This window comes from Acinonyx jubatus, chromosome C2 (assembly GCF_027475565.1).
Source record: "Acinonyx jubatus isolate Ajub_Pintada_27869175 chromosome C2, VMU_Ajub_asm_v1.0, whole genome shotgun sequence".
NCBI classification, from domain to species: domain Eukaryota; kingdom Metazoa; phylum Chordata; class Mammalia; order Carnivora; family Felidae; genus Acinonyx; species Acinonyx jubatus.
This window is the reverse complement of record NC_069384.1, coordinates 62,997,475-63,015,532: the sequence shown is the minus strand read 5'-3', so window position 1 is coordinate 63,015,532 and position 18,058 is coordinate 62,997,475.

Sequence of the window (18,058 nt, the reverse complement as noted above, 5' to 3'; positions counted from 1 at the left end):
TATAGATACTGAACTATTTTTAAGGTCCATAGTTAAAATTATGCTTTATGGAGACATAGTCATGACTTTTAATTACCTTTTTAATGCCCATTGATTTCATTTATTTTGCCCTTAGAAAATAAAATTTGGGTTTCCATTTTTCATTTCTTGGCTTAGTCTATAATAACACAATGGGAGCTTTAAAAATTTTTTTTAATGTTATATTTTTGAGAGACAGAGACGACCTGAGTGGGGAGGAGCAGAGAGGGAGACACAGAATCCGAGGCAGGCTCCAGGCTCTGAGCTGTCAGCACAGAGCCTGACGCAGGGCTCGAACCCACAAACTGTGGGATCATGACCTGAGCCAAAGTTGGGTACCCAACCGACTGAGCCACCCAGGCGCCCCCACGTGGTGGGAGCTTTCAATTAGAGACTTTCAAATAATTAAATTGGGTCTCCACAGGAAAGTTAAGTGGAACTATGAACAACTAGATGAGAAAAGAATTCCTCTCCTCATTCAAAAACATTTATCGATCAACTCGTATTTATTTGGTACTCTGCTAGGCTCTCTGAGGACACAGAAATGAAAAATGACAACAACATCCTTGCCCTCATAGAACTTAAGTCTGATTGGTGGTGGGAGTGGACTATAAACACACATGTACATACATGCGCTATACAGTTTAGATAAAAACAAAGAAAATACAATGGGCTAAGGGGTGAGAGGTGCCAGGGGAACAAAGAGTCAGGAGGATGCTAATTTAGGTAGTGTTGTCAAAACTGTTTCTCAGTAAAGGTGACTTTTAAGTAAGATTAATTTCATCAGCTAATAGGAAGTGTGAGGAAAGGTATAAATTGGGCATTTATTACACATCAAACATTTTGGAGAAGTATTCTTTATAGAGTATTGGAAGCAATACTTAATAGAGTAATATATGGATTATTTCAGTCATTTTAAAGCCAAGGAGTCTGATATTTAGAAAAATTGACTAGTTTACCCAAGATCATACAATTTCTAAGTGAGTCATGGTTAAATTTCAGATCTGTCTGGACTTGAGAAACCATGTCCTTTTTTTTTTTTAATACTGAGGCAGTCTGTGGGGACATAATAGGAACTGCAGTCTTGAAAGTGAAATGGAGAAAAAGGGAGAGCATCACTAGTGGAGGGGGTAATAGTCTGGGTCTTGAAGAGTCAGAATCAGGAAGTTCTGGGGGATAATGGGTTGGGGGTTTAGTTAGTTACCTACAGCTGGTGTGACAAGTTAACCACAAACTGGGTGGCTTAAACAATAGTAGAAATTTATTATTTCACACTTATGGAGACCAGAAATGTGAAATCTGTATCATTGGATTGAAATCAAGGAGTCGACAGGTCTTAGAGGAGAATATTTTTCCTTGCCTCTTCCAGCCTCAGATGGCTGCTGTCATTCCTTGCCTTGTGGCTGCTTTCCTTCTCTTTTCCCTCTTCACATGTATGTGTACAATTTCCCTCTGCCTCTCTCTTATAAGGATATATACAATTGCACTTAGAGGCTACCTAGGTAAAGCAAAATAATCTCATCTCAAGATCCTTAACTTGCATCTGCAAAGACCCTTTTCTCCCTCCCCTATAAGGTAATATTCATGGCTCCCAGAGATTAGGTTATCCCTTGGATATCTGTTCCAGGGTCATTTTTCACCCATCAACAAAGGTTAAAGAAAATACCTTATAGAGGAAAAAACAAAGCAAATGTTTAGAGGCCTTAAATCACCAACCATAGGATTCAAATTGAGGAACTAAAAGACCATGAGAGAAGACCTTCAACAGTATTAGCTGCACTGCTTTTTGGAAATATTACTCAGCATTCATTAAAATCTCATTGTTCATTATGTATTTGGTTTATCTCTGTGCTAGAAACTGAGAAAGCATAATGGTGGGACAATAGCCATGGTCCCTGTCGTTGTGAAGCTTGCAATCTAGTGATGGAGATAGGCTATAAAAAAAGGTCACAGGGATCAATTATGTGGCTACACATTGTGATAGATGCTATGAAAATAAATGTAGGGTGCCATTGGAATTAATAAAAGTTATGGGAAGTGGTGCAAAAAAAAGTTACAGCATGTTGCATATTGATACATATACTGTATAGATTATTTTTCTTTTGTTCCTTGAAATTTCTTTGCATGATGTCCTTGAGAATATGATCTTTGAACTGAGATCTAATGGATGTGTAGTAAATAGTCAAAAGGTGGAAGAAACCAGCGAAGAACATCCTTGATAGACATGAAGAGTCTAGGATGAGAAGAATAGTACATTGAGGGGTTGGAGCAAAGACCAATGTGGCTAGTGTGGAGAGAGGAGGGGAGACAGATGCAAGATACACTTGGAGACTTAGGCAGAAGCCTGATGCTGAGGGGCTCTCTTGGCCACACTCTCAGATGTTACTTCTTATTATATAAGCATTGGGAAGTATGGGAGGAGAAGTGTGTGTGTGTGTGTGCGCACGCTTTTCTCCTTTTTATACTTTACTAACAGTAAAATTCACTTTTTGTTACACAGTTTGACAAATGCTTTCAGTTGTAGTAACTATACTTCTGATCAAGATATAAATCAGTTCCAGTAGCTCCCCAAACTTCCTCATGCTACCCTTTTGTAGTGTACCCGTATTCCCCCCTCTGACCCCTGACAAATACTGGTCAGCGAGGTCTTACAGCTATGTCAAAGCTCAATTGAAGGCACAAGGCTGAAATTCAAGTGATAAACATGATGGCCTAACACTGTGATAGTGTAAGAAGTGAAAAGGCATATATATTCAAGAGATATTTAGGATCCAGAATCAAGAGAACATGGTGACGTTAAATATTTTAATTTGAATAGAGAGAAGGAAACATTCAGGAAATTGTCACATTTCTTGCTTGACTAACTAGAAGGCAGTGGCACCCTTCAAGAAATGGGAAGAGCAACTATTGTAGACAGGGATTAAGTTCAGTTTATGGAGCCAGTGAGACATCCAAGACCAATCAGTAGATGGAAGAATTTTGGGTCTTAAATCCTTAGATTTAAACTAAAGATTTATATTTGAGAGATGGGAAATTTTCAAAGGAATCTAAGCCTTTTTCTTATTTTGTGCATAATATTTTTTTTGGTAAAAATCAAAATATTCTTTGTGTGCAAACTGTGTACTATCATTCTGAATGTGCATGTATTTAATCATGGAGTTTACCTGAAAGTGAAAAACGTTTGTTTTACAGATGAGAGACTAAGAAATAGAGCAATTAGAATATATGACCAGAGACCAAGGGGATATCCCCTCTACTTGTTAGATGGGATGTTGCCCAGTTAATGAATCCTTTAACAAAGTTATTTAGATCTTTTAAAAAAAATAGATAGTTGGTTAAGCATCTGACTCTTGATTTTAGCTCAGGTCATGATCTTACAGCTCATAGTTCCTGAGATCGAGCCCCGCGTCGGGCTCTGCACTGACAGCATTGAGCCTGCTTGGGATTCTCCCTATTTCCCTCTCTCTGCCCCTACTATGCATGCTCATGCACTCACTCGCTCTCTTGTGCTGTCTCTAAATAAATGAATAAACATTAAAAAAATACAATCAAGGTTTCACAGCTAGTAAGACTCATTTGGTAATACAAGAGCTGTGTCTTAAACTCAGTTACTAAAAACTTGTTCAGATATATTTTATTAGATGGTTAAGCCAGTGGTTTACTGTAGGAAATTAATCATAATTGTCTCTGAAACTTTTAACAATATAAATGCAATGTATTCATGATACCTTTTACCTTACCTGCCTACTAGGGGAGCAGAGCTTGGAGGATTTTTTGAACTGTTTGTAGCTGATCGTGATATATTCCTCCTTTCTCCTTCACCATCATACACCTCTACTGTCAAACACATGAGAATTGACATCCATTGTATTGGTGGTCGGTCCTGGGATTATTGATTTATTGTAGATATTAATGGATCATAGAAATATGCTGCCAGCAGATGTTGGTAAACAAATATTCTGGGCTAGAGGGTGCCTAAATATATTCTATGAGTATGTACCTTGGCACTGATGATCATGAGATAATGGCATTCTTGCATAAAGCTGCTTTCTATGGACCATGTGTTGGCCACTAATGTCGTATTATGGAATTTATAACATATTATTGAATGAAGAGGTAAAATTTAAGCTTGTTTACAGTATGGTCTCTAGGTCAAATGGACAAACTTTCACAAATCATCCAGGCTAGAGCAGGTTACATAGACTACGTGTGTATACTGTTTTTTTCTTAGGTATTCTTGAAATTCATACTCTACATTTCCTTTATTTATACTTTACAATGAAGAATGGTATTTAAAGAAATAGTCTCTCTTAAAAACATAGACTCTGACAAAATTAATGGCATTTCTAAGCTATTTATTTTGTAAATCTACATGTTGATATAATGCATCTGGATATAGTGATATCCAGACTCTTCTTCATTTATGTTTATGGGAATGAACCTTCAAATCTTAATTCATAGAAAAGTCTGGTAATGTTTCTTCTCTGATCTTGTTATATAATTCAAGCAGGAAAAGGTGTCTCCCATATATCCTAAAGAGACATGAATGAAACCAAAATATTTATTTTGCATTGATTTTATTTTTCACCACCAAAGAACAAAAGCTAAAATAAAACTAAAGGCAAAATAACAGCAACAACATAACATGTTGACAATGTTGGTTGTATTTTTCAAAACCTATAGTAAATTTAGGATAAATCTATCATTTTAACCTAAGAAATTAACCTCTTTCTCAGCATTGAAATGATCTTTTCCATTGTGCAGAAGAAACACAGGCCTTGTTGTTGTATTGGGCCTATTTGCTTATTCAGTATTCACCTGTGATGAGGAACAGAGATTGAATTGGAAAATAGATCATTGGAGGTGACTTTTGCAATGCAATACTAATATAAAAATGGATTTATAATCTTCTCTTATTCCAAAGATTGAATAATGATTGGGCTATAACATTTTGACCTACTGTTCACTTTTCAGGGCACCATGGCCCAGATATCCCATGTGGCTTTAGTAGAATGGATAATGTACCCTCTCCCTAGAGGGAGCTAAATGCAGTATGTCAGAGGTATGACCTCAGGAATTTTCATTTATGCTATTCTTCCTTTTGTCTCGTTCCTGTTTTTAGCCTTTAGAAGAGGAAGGTAAAGAAAAATGGGTCGTCATTTCAACATGACCTCCTACATAGAGTCAAGGCCTGGGATCATGGCCCAGCTCCCAGGGCCTATGTGATGTAGGATTTTTTTTTCTTCAGTAACTGCCAGTGTTGTAAGTACTGCTTTGGGGGCCAGGGGAGAAATAAGAGAGAATGAGTAATAAAGAGAGAAGCAAGTTCTTTCGGGGGTGGGGAACTTGGCTGTGATTTCAGACTGTTAAATCCTATAAAGAAATAAAATGGGAAATGCTTATCATGTAACATAAAACACGATTTAAATGTGTGCATATTTTATCATTTCAACTGTTTTTCAAAAGTACCAAATCATAGGCATAGGGAGAAAAAAAGCTGGAAGGAAATAGTCAAAAATGTTAACAGTTGTCATATTTTGGCAGAGAATATATATGTTTTTTCGTATTTTTCCAAATGTTGCATTTTCTGAAATTTTAAATGAGTTTGGCCAACTTGTAGAGTATAAAAAAGATAAAAATTAGTGTCAATAGCTGAGATCTGGTTGGTGATCCAGGAGTCTGATCAAGGTTCAGGGTAAAACACATGGAAGTGAGCAAGAATGTAAGCATTATTTTCAGGATATACCGTGTTCTTTCTATCATTCATTTCCTGCATTGCCATCCTCATCACCACCGCTGTCTCCCTCGCCTAGTAGTTTATCCTCAAACCTCAAAGGCCTCCTTCTGCAAAAACCTTCCTAATCTTTCCATCCTTATGAACATGCAAGATCCTTCCAAAATCCCAACTAAGGAGCAACACATTCCTTCTTCACCTAGCTGCTCTCACCAGGGCATCTGTAGCGGGTGTGGGAGGCTGATTTTCATGGATGATATTGCCATGTGCCCTTTTTATCATGGTGGGAGTTTAAGATACTACATGAGAATTCTCGGGAAATATTTTTTGATAAATGGGGAAATTTAGCCCTAAATTTCAATTCACAGAGATCTGGATCGGAATCTTACTTCTATCACTTTAAACTTGTCTAACCTTAGGCAAGTTGCTGAATCTGTCTTTTCTAAGCCTCAATTTGCTCATAATTGCCATGGAGAGAATAATACCCATTTGTTGTAAGCATCAATCAGCATTATTCCTATGAACTAAAAGAACTGTATTGACTATACCTGTTATTCCTCACAATCAAGCAATGAGACAGGTATTGGGATAATGGTAGAGAATATCAGCTCATTACAACATACCCCTTTTTTTTTCTCTTATAAACTAGGGGAGACACATTGGCCTGTTCCCTTCTCCAATTTGGGTTCAATTTAAGTGAATTTAACACTTAAAGAACATTTACTATACACCAGATCTTGTTCACATATGTTCACTTGTTATACATTATATTTTGCCTGTTGACCAGCCAATAATTGGAGGTCACTATTTGTTTTAAATTTGATCTGCTGAAGTACAGAGTAGTGTTAGGGCCATGCCATCCTCTAAAAAACATTTTAGATTATCCATACCACCACTTGTGTGTCTTCTTGTCCCGTCTGAAAGTGTGCCTCACTGGCTGTGTGGCAAAGATGTTATGAAGTCAGAATTTCATTCCATATTAGCAATCACTGGAAAGGTTAAGGTTTAGAAACAGCGAGAGAGAAAACAACAACAACACGAAATTACTGTGAATCTTCACTGGCCCCTAAATGTACTCCCAGAGCTCTCTACAACTTCGAGAATACAAAGAGATGAGAGGGGAGGGCAGATAAGTATTGGTTTTCATTTTTATATGCATTTTTCTGAGGATCAGAGGATTTCTTATATCTATTTCACCTTCAGAATGGCATCGCTGAGTTCCCAGTAAAGGTTACTCATGAATCTGAGGATTTGCCTTTCTGACTCAGAGTTTACTGGCATTTGCTAAATGTTTGGCTTCGTGTTCATCTTTGTCTTTAACCGTGATGAAAGTAAGGCATTGTCTCATTTATTAGATGGCACTTGCTGTGCTGAATTAAGGTTGAATCATTTGACATTGGCCCCACAGTGGGTTTAGTCTACTGAAATGTTTTGTAGCTTCAACCTGTTTGCATTAAATTTTATTTCTACCTATCCTTTCTCTAGCCTCATAGAGTTGTCTAAGGCTATACATTAGCTTTTGGTGAGTAACCTTTACTTCTCCACAAACCGACCTTTCCCTGGTAGCCTGATGTATTCCCTCAGTGAGAGGATTCCTCAAGCATGGATTGCCCCATGCATCCCTACTTTTTGGCTTTGTCTAATTGCCACATTTGGGTTACACAGTGGATAAGTGGAGCTGTTCCCCCAGTTATGAAAGCTAAAATATTCCTTTCTGGGTCTTTGTGGAAAAGGTCAAGAAATTAATTTTAGATGAATATCTTCACCTTCTTAGCTAGTTGCTGTATTAATGATCTCATGACTGATTGCTCCTTAAACTGGCCCCAGCACAGGTCAGAGTAGAGTGAGAATATGCTCTATTTAATGAGGCAGGAATCAGAACCCCTAATATTTTATCACTGGCATACAGATGGAAGGAGTCATCAAGGAATAGAAAGTAGTTAAAGAAGCCTAGTGCCATATACAGGTCTGTGTGTTCTAAGAAAAACATGTTTTGCACTGGGAAGGGAGGGGTGGCGTAGATAAAAGGCCTATGAGTCTAAACTTTTTTCTTTTTTCTTGAGGTTTTTATATCCATCTTAAGAAACTATTATATTAATTTTTTTTTTTCCAAAATACGGAATACATGGGGCGCCTGGGTGACTCAGTCGGTTAAGCGTCCGACTTCGGCTCAGGTCATGATCTCACAGCTCGTGAGTTCAAGCCCCGCATCGGGCTCTGTGCTGACAGCTCAGAGCCTGGAGCCTGTTTCAGATTCTGTGTCTCCCTCTCTCTCTCTGACCCTCCCCCGTTCATGCTCTCTCTCTCTCTCTCTGTCTCAAAAAAGTAAAATAAACATTTAAAAATAATTAAAAATCAAAATACGGAATACTTGAAGGAATTGAATAATGATCACCTATGTACTCATCCCTGAAATTTAGTAATCCTGTCAATATTTTTATTACTTTTTTCAATTAATATCTAAGCAACTTTCCTGTATTATATTTGTTTTGTCTCTTTTAATCTAGGAAAGTCTTCCAACTTCTTTTTTTTCTTCCCTGACATTTTTTTAAAGAAGCTAGATCAATTTTGTCTTGAGGTATACTACATTCTTCATTTGTTTGTTTTCTAGTGGGATTTTTTTGTTGTTTTTTATTTGTCCTTTCTCCTCAGTATTTCCTGTAGACAGGATTCAGTCTCAAAGTTTAATCAAATTCAGATAAAACTTTTGGCAAGAATACTTCATAAATGATAATGAGTACTTCATTTTACATCCAAGAAAGAGGTACCTAATGTCAGGTTACCCCACTTTCAGTGATACTAAATTTGTTCGCTTGGTTCAGATGGTAACTACTAGATCTTTCCATTATACATTTACTCCTTTGATATTAGCAAGCAAACTTTGGGGCAATAGTTTAGTACTGTCAAACTTTGACCTACTTATCTCCATACCCATTGATGATCCTGGATTTCTGAATCAATTGTTTCATTCATGTTTGCTGAATGGTGATTTTCTAGTTTTATCATTCCTTTTATATTTCTTTTCTGTCATTCTTCTGTAATACTGTTTTAATTCAACATGTTATGGATGAACTCTGGTTCTTCCTAAAAAGGAAGGATAACCGCTTAATTCCTCCCATTCAAGTATCAATCTTCAGAGAACAAAATTGGTGTAACCATCACCTCTAATTATAGCATGTGCATATATTTTATGTTCTCTCTTTAGTATAAAAATGGACCCAAAGTTTTTATTAAAAATGTTATATAATCAATTATGGCCATCATTCTTTTTGATGCCCAAATTGTTTGAAATTTGGACAGTGAGGTCCTCTTCAAACACTCCTATGTCTTTTCCATATGCCTCTGTTGGTCTCTGAGACCTCCCTTGCTTTCCAGTACAAGATTCTGGGCTTACTTTGCATTTTTTCTAACCCATATCTGGAATTAGTTATTTCTGCAAAGAGCCCTAATTTCCTTTTATTGAGGAATGATATTTAGAAACCAAGTTATGGATGTTAGGCATGTTCACTGCTACCTGGAAGCCACTGCTTCCAGAAGTTTTCAATGAACAGAATGAGAAAAAAATATATGCATATTTATATTCATTATATGTAATATGTTTACATATAATCTCTATATAACCTAGTAAATTGTAAACTGTATATATTTAAAACATTAATTCATATTGAACACTTCAGATGTTTGCTAAGTTTTTTGATATTTGATTATGTGTTCCCTATCATGTGTATCTTTTATTATGCTGAACTGTATTTAATTTTTTTTAATGTTTATTTATTTTGATGACAGAGACAGTGCATGAGTCGGGGAGGGGCAGAGAGAGACAGAGATAAAGAATCCGAAGCAGATTCTGTATCTTTTCGGATACAGAGACCATGACCTGAGCTGAAGTCAGATGCTTAACCAACTGAGCCATCCAGACACCCTGAATTTTAGATCCATATTCTTACACTAAGACTTTTAGATTCCTTAGTTTATGCATAGAACATAATCTGAACAATGTGTCTACTCTGCTTCTAACTCTTCAAGTAAGATCTACTCTTACCCAGATATTTGCCATGCCTTTAAAATGCCAATATTTCAAAGTGAAATAAATAGTATTAAGGTTTATTGTTCATATTCAGAAATGTAAGTAACTATTGGATCAACTTTCTTGTTTTATTTGTTTAAATAAAACTGGTAATCTTGATGTTGAGGAGGCTCAGTGAAAGTCCACTACAATTCCCTTGGCTGTGGGAGCTACCACTAGTCTTCTCTGCCTCTGCACTTGAGTCTTGGCCTCTGAATTTTTCTCAACTCTTCAGGCAGCGACCACATATTGGCATGTTAACTCAAACTCATTTACCAGCCCTAACCTAACCGGGGAGTCTTGCCTAAGGTAAGAGATTATAGTTCAGCTCAGTGATTAGTTAGAGCCTGTATCAGGCCTATAGTTGTATAATTATGGATTGTGGAACAGGCCACATTTGAAGAAGGGGAGTAGCAGAGGGGTTGGATGTGGTTAAGGCATATCTAGGCCATTCTGAAGATTAGGAAGCCCAATGCATTTTGCAAATAATTAGCTGTGGGAACAGAAATGGAGAAGAATCATCTCAAAGTTTCATTTCTTTATTGTGCTTTAGTGAATTTACACATTGTTAAGAAAATGAGACAGACTTAAAAGGAATTTATGGTAAATTAACAAACTTATAGGGAAAATCATGACTTAAATATGTATAAGGAAAGACTTCCCTGTTTTACCAAGCTTTGAGTAAAAAAGTAGCAGAATTTGTTTCTGTATGTGCCATGGATTTACTTTCCTAAGGTGCTATTTTCAGTGTCTTAATTGTTGTCAGTATTGGCTAGGAGGGCAGACAACAGAGGATATTTTCTCTTTGAAGAGAAAATTTTGTTATCTTTCTAACATACTTTCAGACTGCACCCCAAATCCCCATCAGGTGCTTCTTGATTGGCATGACAACAAGGTTGCAGGGTTCTTGTAATGTGCCATTGGCTCACTCTCACACCTCACCGCAGACCAAATGATCCACAGGATGCATCATCATTGAAAATGTGTTTGGTATGAATAGAAAAACTCATCAAAATTCAAAATAGAGACCCTGAACTTGATCTACACTTGGAGTGTAGAGCAGCTGCTGGGATGCCCCATTGCTAGTTCCAGAGTTGGGGGTCCCATTCAACAGTAACTTTATAAGACAGGGAAGGGAAGAGAGCATAAAACCACTCCCTTTTGTGCTCTGCCAGAAAGATAGAGGAGAAGATAGAGGACTATTGGATACAAGCAATGCTGCTGGTCAACTGCTTTCTTGTCTTCACTGTGCCTTTGGAAGGGCTCTTCTTTTTCCAAAGCGTCCTTAGCTTTGCTTGAAATCATTCTCACTGCATCTCCCTCATCTCATCCTAAGTGGTTAAATTTAGCTGGTTCTATCTAGCAATGTGGGGAAATCATACCTAGGGATGCAGAAAGTGTTTGATTCAGTCACCTGGGTCATTTTCTAGTCTCAGCAGTGCAATTGTATGGGCAACCATGGAGAATCAAACACAGTGAAATTAACCAACCTTGTAAAGACACGAGTTGACTGTAAATGGTATTTGAGCTTGGCGTATTTAACCATTTGCTAAAGTCAAATCAGTTTGATTTCAGTGTGGTTCTGTTAAGAACGGGCAATAATTCTGTTAGCATTTAATTACGTATGGCATTCTGTAATCCTTTGGTTATGTTAAACATGTATATATTGTTTTTACAGGTTGTAATTTTTGTCAGGACAGTAGCTATGTTATCTTGTGTTACTTATTACCCACAGAACCTCCTATAGTAGAGAACACAGAATAGGTGCCCACTGGCCCCTAGGGAAGTGTGTGTAAAGTTTATTTTACTGTCTCTCAGTCAAAGAATGGGAGGACGAGAAAAAGACTGGTATAGTTTAGTGAATAATATAGGAATATCCAAGTATAACCACGCTTTATGTGGAGATTTTAAACATTAAAACAGAGTTATGAAATAAAGTGTATGATAGGCAGTGAGTAGGAGGAAAAATAAGATTTGAAGACTTTGCAGTTTCTAGGGGGAAGGAGAGATGCAACTAGGGAAATTAGTAAAGAACATAAGAGTATATCAGAGAATGAAAGATCAGTCATATCCCTGAATGGTATTTGGGGAAATGGAAAAATCCAAGAACATTAGGCTGTTCATATCTTGTTTTTAGGAAAAAAAAAAAAGGTTTAGGAAAGAGTAGTGCCACAGTTGATTTTCAGAGTAAACTGTGAGGGGAAAATGTGTTTTTGGATAAAAGTTTTAAAATAGGCTTATGTTCCCTGTGTTGTGTTTCACAAAACAGTGTCTTCTAAATGAAAGTTGATAACCAAGCAGGTCTACTTTCCTGTAGACACAAGAAATGAAGAGTTTGTTGGGGATTAGTAAAGGTGTGAGGAGGAGGAACACGTGTTTCGGATGATGGGGTGCTGGGAGCGTGGGACTATTGGGCAAGGAAATAAGCACAAGAGAGCTGGAACTGCCAGGCAGAAAGCACAGAAAGGTGGGACGAGGCAAACCAGTGCTCTAGGTTCTTCGCTATTGTCCCAGGTCATGACGAGCAGAAGTACCGTCATTCAAAATAAGTCCAGAAGTTCATTACCTGATCCCTAACAAACACTGGCACATCTACAAAAACAGGAGCTTACCCTCCCACATGTATAGGTGGTGCTCTGCCAGAGGGAAAAGAGGGGGAGTGGGAAAGAGAAACAAACATTTGGCCAAAATATAGCATACAGTCATGCAGACACACTATGATGTAGAATGTTGAAATAGAACACTGAAAAATGTCACTCATGAGAACTTTGAAAACCATAAATAAGGAACATATAATGTTAACATGAATGGGGCAACTGGGTGGCTCAGTCGGTTAAGTGTCTGTCTTCAGCTCAGGTCATGATCTCATAGTTCCTGGGTTCGAGCCCTGCATCGGGCTCTGTGCTGGCAGTTCGGAGCCTGGAGCCTGCTTTGGGTTTTGTGTCTCCCTCTCTGCCCCTCTCCCGCTCACACTCCGTCTCTCTCTCTCTCAAAAATAAATAAACATTAAAAAATATTTTTAATGTTAACATGACAAAGAATAGAAAGGGTAAACTGTACCAAACAACTCATTTGAACACACATTTTGTAAATCTGGACAAACATCATTAATAGTGGGCTAACCGTAGTAGGGAGATGGTTGCTCCACAAATCAAGGATAGGAAAGCACATCATCTGAAATGACAGGAGGAAGAACTAACGCACATGCTATACTTGTAAGCTTCTAATTTGCAAATCTAGTTCACAGCACAAATTAATTTGGAAGGCGGTTTGAAATTTGGAATACGTTTCCCCGTAGGAATAATATTCCACACTAAGTTCCCAAGCCTGTTCACAAAATCACTTTCATACAAATGTGAATCTGAAGCCTAGAACCAACAGCAATATCTTACTACTTAAATAATTTGACTCTAATTAACCACCACATGTGAGATTGTCTGATAAACTGAGTAGGCTGAGGCGCTCCCAGAGCCTACATGACTTGTTGCCATATGCATTGAAGAGCGCTCTCTTCTTCACTGTAATGAGTCAGGACATTGCACTTCTTTATTTTGCCTCATGTTTCCTTTATAGGAAGTATTGATTTTTATGGCATTTGGATATAATAGATCTTGGGCTGTCAGGAAAGACAGGAGTATTTACTCATCCTTGGGTCTTCAGATGAGTTGAAAAGAAGGCCATCTCCATGTGTAAGCAGCCGCATACGTTAGTACAAAAAAACAGATCCTTTTCCTTTAGGTTAGCTAATACATGATGCTGTGTTAGTAGCAAACACTTAGAAGTATATTGCTTCTTATGGAGTAGTATAACTTGAAAGTGTGAGTGCATTCAACAAATCTTTTGGTAGTGTATAGTTGACTGCATTTGAATGTACCCATACAGTAAAAGAACATATATAAAAATGAGAAGATAATATTATATGAATAGAGAATACATAGTAAATTCTACACAGGTAGAATTCAATTTTCACAAATGCTGTTTTAACATCTGGTTCTTTGTAACAAGACTGTTTCCAAATCCTCCTGACAGCCCTTAAATATTCTGTTTTGCTGATATGGATAAAAACAATCTTCCGAAAAGAAAACTACTATAAAACAGATGTATTCACCAGTTCCTGAACGTGGAAATAATACACCTTTAAGACAGAGGAATTTGGGGGGGGGGAAGAGGGAGGAGTAGGGGTGGAGGGAAGTTGCAAAGGGGAGTGCTACAGAATGGGAGAGCCAGAAGAGTTCTGGGAGGAAAAAGAAGGTAGGTGGCAAACCCAGGAGTCATCCTGAGGACAGGTCCTAGATGGGGCTCCACGCAAGGCGATGGATCCTCTCTTGTCACAAAGCAGTCAAAATACTGCCTCCTGTTGTTACCCAAGGATTTGAAATTTGCTGTAGTTAAACTATAACTTCAAAATTGGCCCCTGTCCTTCTCTTCCTGATCTCTTTGAATTAAGTCTTTAGGTCATTCGTTTTTTTTGAGATTTCTGGGTTTTATTATTTTTTTAAGATAATTTATTTTCAAATTGGCTAACAGTGTATACAGGGTGCTCTTGGTTTTGGGGGTAGATTCCTGTGATTCATCACTTACATACAACCCCCAGTGCTCATCCCAGCAAGTGCCCTCCTTAATGCCCATCACCCATTTTCCCCTCTCCCCACCCCCGCCTTGGACCCTCAGTTTTTAACCCTCTGTGTTTAAGAGTCTCTTAGGGTTTGCCTCCTTTCCTCTCTGTTTGAAACTGTTTTTCCCCTCCCTTTCCCCCATGGTCTTCTGTTAAATTTCTTAAGTTCCATATGCATGAACACATAAGATATCTGTCTTTCTCTAACTGTTTAAGTCACTTTTTTAAGGGCAAATAGAATAATTTAACTTTTGTTTGCTTTTGTTTTTCTTGGAATTGTTAATGTAGAGTTTAGGCAACTTGTTTTCTCCATTTTAGTTAATACAGAAACTACTGATGGCCCTTGAATTAGCTTATTCTGTCTAGTTGCCAGGAATGGTCAATTCTATTAAGGATCCCCATGCTACGACCCTTTTGGTGTCAGTATCCTCTTTCTTTTCTGTCCTAAATCTTTACCTGGAACTTGTGACTGATGATTTCTTATTATTTTGGTTTCAATTCAAATACCACCTTCCTGAAGAGGTCTTCTCTAACCAAGTAATCAAAATGACCTCAACACTTTTTATCCTATCATTCTGGCTTATGTCTTCATAGAATTTATCACTATCTGACATTATTTTGTTGTAGGACTCTTCCAGAAGAAAAAGGCCCTTGCCATTCTTAGTGGTGAATCCCCACCATTTAGAGAAATGTTGAACACATAGGAGATTCTCAGTAACTAATAGACAAAGGAAAGAATGAATGTCCACTTCTCTGTGGAGTGGAGAATTGGGGGAGTTGGAGACTTGAGGTCTCTCTTGTCCAATCATTGATAATTAGTAATTTAACATACGATCTGTAACATCAAAAAGGTCATTCAGTCAGGATAAATAAAACTCAGAGGACCCTTACTTTCATAGAGTGTTCTTAAAGAAAGCTACAGTTGGGGAGATAGCCCATGGAAGCCATCCAGGTGCCCAGGAAAGAGGATGTAGAAAAGGGACAAGACTCAGCTACAATTTGTGAGGTGTAAGGGAAATGCCAGGTGTCTGGTGCTATGATGGAGAGAAGAAAATACTGGGATGTCAGCATGTGTAGCTTCTTGGGGTGAAACACTGGTTCAGCTGGAATTCCCTTTCCCACTCTTAGAAGAGTTTCAGGACAAGATAAGCTGACAGAATATTTGGGCATAAAGCTATGCTTTGGTTTGTTTACTTTCTTTTCCCAATTCTGACTCTTTATAGCAGGGATAGAGAGTGCTTCTGCCCTGCCTTTGGCATCAACCTTAAAGTACTTCTTTCTTTCCGTAAGCTTCCCTATAATACCTCAAAGTCTTAGCAATAGAATGAGCTGAAAAATAAAGGTCTGTCTTACTCTTTCAACATTAATTAGTTGGCACAGACACAGCCAAACAAGTAATAATCAGTAACATTTACCCAGAAAATTTTATGTATGTAAAAAATATATGGTGTCTGGTATTTAATTAGATAGTAATATGAATACTTGATTGTATTGAATACTTTGAATACTTTTTTGGAAGCAGATTTGTTTGGGGGGGGGGGTAGAGTATTAGGTACCAAATAGGATAGAGGAGAAACAAAATGGCTGTTAAATTTTTATTTACTTTAAAATTTCACAGTGCTCTGTTTTCACTGTGAGCCTCTGTGTCTTCTGTTTTTCCCTGGTTGCTTGGGGGTAGAGGAGGGACTGGGTAGTGTGAATATCTAGCATGAGATAAGAGAACAGAGTAAACCAGGAATAAGAAGAGAAGGGGATTCTATGGTTAAGAGGCTGTATGAGAGAAGTGAGACAAGTCCTCAAAGAAATTCGTAATGTTATGTAAGAAAGCGCAAAGAGGGTAGAGAGAAGGCATCTGATGGCCCACCAAATACAGCCACTAAACTTTATCTTATTCATAGACCAGCGTTTAATTTATTGTCCAATATGGGATACTCTTTAGAGTGTGACAAAGTACTATTAATAATTAAGTATTAATAATTACAGGCGTCAACCAGAATGCATGATCACTTAGAGATTGCACCATCATAATTTCTTTTATAAAAGTACAACTTAAAGACTTTTACCTTGTTTAAAAAAAAATCTGACTCTGAGGAAAAAAAAAAGCTGGATCTAGGATGGAGAAGATAAATGGTATTATTTTAAGCACCTGAAAAAATGCCTTCCCTACCTTCCACCCTGAACTAACATTTTCAGAATCAGATTTAGAGATGCCTGGCAGTTTTTCTTAGTAAAATGAGTTAAGCTCATAAGCCTTATCCCTAAGTATAATTGGACTTATCAAATAGTTTTAGTTTTTATAGTAATTTTTTAGTGGAGTTGATATGCAGTGTTGCATTAGTTTTAGGTGTACAGTATAGTGATTCAACTTCTCCATGCGTTATGCTGTGCTCACCACAAGTGTAGCTACTATCTGTTAGCATATGATGCTATTACAATACAATAGACTATATTCCCTATGCTGTACCTTTCATCCCAATGACATTAATTTCATAACTGGAAGCCTGTATCTCCCACTTCCCCTCACCCATTTTGCCCATCCCTTTACCCCTCTTCTCTCTGGTAACTCTCAGTTCTTTGTATTTATAGGTCTGTCTAATTCTGCTTTTTGTTTACTCGTTTGTCAAAACCTTATCTTGAACTTTGTTTTGACTGAGACTCAAAAATTCAAAGAGCCTATATCATAAATACCAGAGGGTGTGTGTGGGGGGGGGGCGCACACGCACACGTGCGCACGTCCACACACACTTTAGGAGACAGGGCTTAAGAAAAGTCATCAAGTAAAAAACCAAAAAGGAGATAGAGGCTCTCTTACATTTAGTCACCAGGGTACCCTGTAAGACTGGCTCTGATTATACTAATAACCTTCTATTGACCTATACTTTTTACTACTATGGAATTTTACCATTTTAATTCTAGTGTTGCAAACAACTTAGTGAAAAATGAACTTACAGTTGTTTTTAAAAGTTTGAGTGGCAAGAAAAAAAGTGAAGTAAAGAACATACCTGAGAAGATGAAACAGTGTTAAATCCTTTGGTTTCTGTGAAGAAAAAAAAGACTAGATAAATTCAAGTCATTATCAAAGGTTTCCTCTCATACAAAGTGAAATAGAAAATCCATATGGTTGCATTTTAGTCCTACTAAAAAGTAACATTTTACAGAGTCTGGCCTCAGTCCTCAAGATATTTCAGACACATGTTTTTGCCTTAAAATGTCTAGATGCTGTCTCATTCCTCCATTTCATTTTACATGTGTAGACTCAAGCCATCATGTACTGCATGTGAACTCACCTCTCCCTAAGACATGTACTGAGCACCTGACTCAGAATTAAACTTTTAACATTTTGTAGGTCAACCTTAAATCATTGATGGAGCAGAAAAAAGAACAGAGGGTCTATTGTACATTTCTCTATGGGGGGGGCATGAAAAAATGAATGGCTAGAGAAGCTATGGGAACTAAAGCTGCTAGCAGAGAAATCTGACAGTCACAGAGTGTTCCTGAAGCACTGGGCTAAAAGAACAGATTTCTGATTTATGCTTCAGAGTCTGGAGATTGTGAAAATCCATTTGAGGAAGTTTAATGTGAGGAAGGCAAACACTCTGAAAAATTAAGTTTACAGAAATCACAC